Source organism: Trachypithecus francoisi, unplaced genomic scaffold, assembly GCF_009764315.1.
Source record: "Trachypithecus francoisi isolate TF-2019V2 unplaced genomic scaffold, Tfra_2.0 Lachesis_group10, whole genome shotgun sequence".
NCBI lineage: Eukaryota > Metazoa > Chordata > Mammalia > Primates > Cercopithecidae > Trachypithecus > Trachypithecus francoisi.
Genome location: NW_022681455.1, coordinates 112,890,350 through 112,893,802, shown reverse-complemented (window position 1 = coordinate 112,893,802; position 3,453 = coordinate 112,890,350).

The window sequence follows — 3,453 nt, the reverse complement described above, 5'->3', positions numbered from 1 at the left end:
CTGCATGTCTGAGTTTTTCCTTCACCCCCTTAAATCATGTAGTAAAAGTAGGGGAGGGGGGCAGAAGCCTGCCCTGACTTCCCTTGCATGGGTCGTCCTGGATCCACCCTTGTTTCTGCACAAGGCAGGCCGAGCTCTGAGGGTGCCCAGCTGCTCCTGAGACTGGGGGGCAATGGCAGGTCTGCCTTGATGGCCGGGTCGTGGGAGGGAGATGAGCAGGAGTCCGCCCCACCCCAGCCTTCCCCGGCTTGGTTTGGCTGCTTGAAAGAGGTCCATGTGATTGCTCTGGATGGCAGAGGGTAAGGGTTGTCCATTGACTGAAAAACAGTGTAAAATGTTGCTTATTCATTTTCATGTAAAAGGTGACCCTTACACCAAAATCACTAGTCTTTTCTCTTTCTAAGCAGTCTCTTAAGTCTGCTGAGGTGGCTTTTTGGGTGTTTGGCCCTTTGCACTAACCATTGTCTCTATGTTGTGATTCCTCCGGGCCGGGCTTCTGCCAGGTGTGCTGGTTGGCAGGTTCTGTGTTGGGGTTGAGTCACAGACAGAATTGGGGCTCAGAAGCACCTGGATACCAGGCCAGTGCTGGCGTGAGCCCTGTGGTGCACGGCCTGCTGTGCTGTTCTGACCCCTTTCTCCCTCTGTTCCTGGGATTTGCATTTCCATGTTATAACTCAATAAATGTTAAAATGTAAGTCAATTTTGTGGGTGAGCTCAGAGGCCTAGCTTTGCCAGCCAGCACCAGCTACCACCTCTACCTCCATTCTCCTTACCTCTAGCCCCCCTGGGGGAATGCAGGTGGAAATGGGCTTTTCAGGGCTCCGTAGTGAAGAGAGGGCTGCCAGCACTTTGCCTAGGAAGCCTTCTAATCTTGGCCCTACGTTGGAGGACTAGGAGAAGTTGGCTGATGTGTGACCTATTTACAGACTGAGGCAATGGAGTAGGAAAAAGATTGACGTTCCAGTTAACAGTTACTAATAAGCTGTGACCTTGGTCACAAAGTCACTAAGTCCCTTAGATAACAAAATAAGGTCAGAGAGGCTATTAAAACAGTGGGTCCAACTCAACCTTCTTATTTAAAAGCAAGGAACACCTGGTGAAGGATACTTGGTACATGTGGGCGCCACAAGAGGAATGGAGGGGTCGCCTACCCGCAGCAGCTCCCCTTGAATCGGCTGCGGTACTGGAGCTTCTGTTGGAGGCTCTGTCTCTTCTTGTGTTTCCAGTATTTTTTTAAAATTACTGACCCTTTCCATTCAGATCTTCCTTAAAGTTCCTTCCAGCTTTAATATTCTGATTCTGTCTTTTCTTCAGATGGCAACTGATTGTTTTTTTAGAGGCACAAAAGCATACCTATGACAACAGTATGGTCTCTAACTAGCACCATGGCCCCGTAGTGGACTCTTGAGTCTGGCCAACACTTGTTAGTTTCTGTATTTTTTTAGTGTAGCCATCCTAATGGCTGCTATCTCACTGCAGTTTTGATTTGCATTTCCCTAATAATTAGTGGTACTGAGCATCTTTTCATGTGCTTATTATTGGCCATTTGTTTATCTTCTTTGGAGAAATGTCTCAAGTCCTCTTCCCATTTTTTTTTTTTTTTTTTTTTGCATTGGTAACTTTTTTTAAATTTTAAATTTCAACTTGTATTTTAGATACAGAGGGTACATGTGCAGGTTCGTTACATGGGTATAGTGTGTGATGTGGAGGTTTGGGGTATGGATCTCATCACCCAGGGAGTGAGCATAGTTCCCAACAGGTATTTTTTCAACCCATTTCCCTCTCTCTACTCCCCCAAACCAAGTAGTCCATAGTGTTTATTGTTCCTATGTTTATGTCCCCGTGTGCTCAATGTTTAGCTCCCACTTATAAGTGAGAAGAGGTAGTATTTGATTTTCTGTTCCTGCATGAATTAGCTTAGGATTATGGCCTCCAGCTGCATCCATGTTGTTTCAAGGGACATGATTTCATTCTTTTCCATGGTTGCGTAGTACACCATGGTGTGTGTGTACCACATTTCCTTTATCCAGTCCACCGCTGCTGGGCACCTAGGTTGATTCCATGTCTTTGCTATTGTGAATAGTGCAGCAGTGAACATGTGAGTGCATGTGTCTTTTTGGTAGAATGATTTATTTTCCTTTGGGTGTACACCTACTCATGGGATTGCTGGGTCGAATGGTAGGTCTGTTTTAAGTTATATGAGAAACCTTCAAATCTTTTTTCACAGTGGCTGAACTAATTTACATTCTCACCAGCAGTATATAAGCATTGCCTTTTCTCACCAGCCTTGCCAGCATCTGTTATTTTTTGACATTTTAGTAATAGCCATTCTGACTGGTGTGAAATAGTATTTCATTGTGGTTTTGATTTGCATTTCTCTGATGATTAGTGATGAGCACTTTTTCATATGTTCGTTGGCTGCTTGTATGTCTTCTTTTGAGAAGTGTCTGTTCATGTCCTTTGCCCATTTTTAATGGGGTTGTTTTTTACTTGATTTAAGTTCCTTATAGATTCTAGATATTAGGCCTTTGTCAGCTGCGTAGTTTGTGACTATTTTCTCCCACTCTGTAGGTTGTTTATTCTGCTGTTAGTTTCTTTTGCTGTATAGAAGCTCTTTAGTTTATTAGGTCTCTCCTACCAATTTTTGTTTTTGTTGCAATTGTTTTTGCTGACTTAGCCAAAAATTCTTGGCCAAGGCGGATGTCAAGAACAATTTTTTTTTTTTTTTGAGACGGAGTCTTGGTCTGTTGCCAGGCTGGAGTGCAGTGGCTTGATCTCGGCTCACTGCAACCTCCACCTCCTGGGTTTAAGCGATTCTCCTGCCTCAGCCTCCCAAGTAGCTGGGACTACAGATGAGCGCCACCACGCCCAGCTAACATTTGTATTTTTACTAGAGATGGGGTTTCACTATGTTGGCCAGGATGGTCTTGATCTGTTGACCTCGTGATCTGCCTGCCTCAGCCTCCCAAAGTGCTGGGATTACAGGTGTGAGCCACCACACCTGACCTGATAATGATTTCTTTTTGTTTTTCTTTTTTTTTTTTGAGTAGGAGTCTTGCTCTGTCACCAGGCTGGAGTGCAGTGGTGCGATCTCGGCTCAATGAAAGCTCCGCCTCCCAGGTTCACGCCATTCTCCTGCCTCAGCCTCCCTAGTAGCTGGGACTACAGGCACCCGCCACCATGCCCAGCTAATTTTTTTTCTACTAGTAGAGACAGGGTTTCACCATGTTAGCCAGGATGGTCTTGATCTCCTGACCTCGTGATCTGCCCGCCTCGGCCTCCCAAAGTGCTGGGATTACAGGCGGTAACGATTTCTATAGTTTGAGGTCTTGCATTTAAATCTTTAATCCATCTGGAGTTAATTTTTGTATATGGTGAAAGATAGGGGTCCAGTTTCATTCTTTGGCATATGCTCCGCCCGTTTTCAAACTGGGTCGTTTGTTTTCTTGAGTT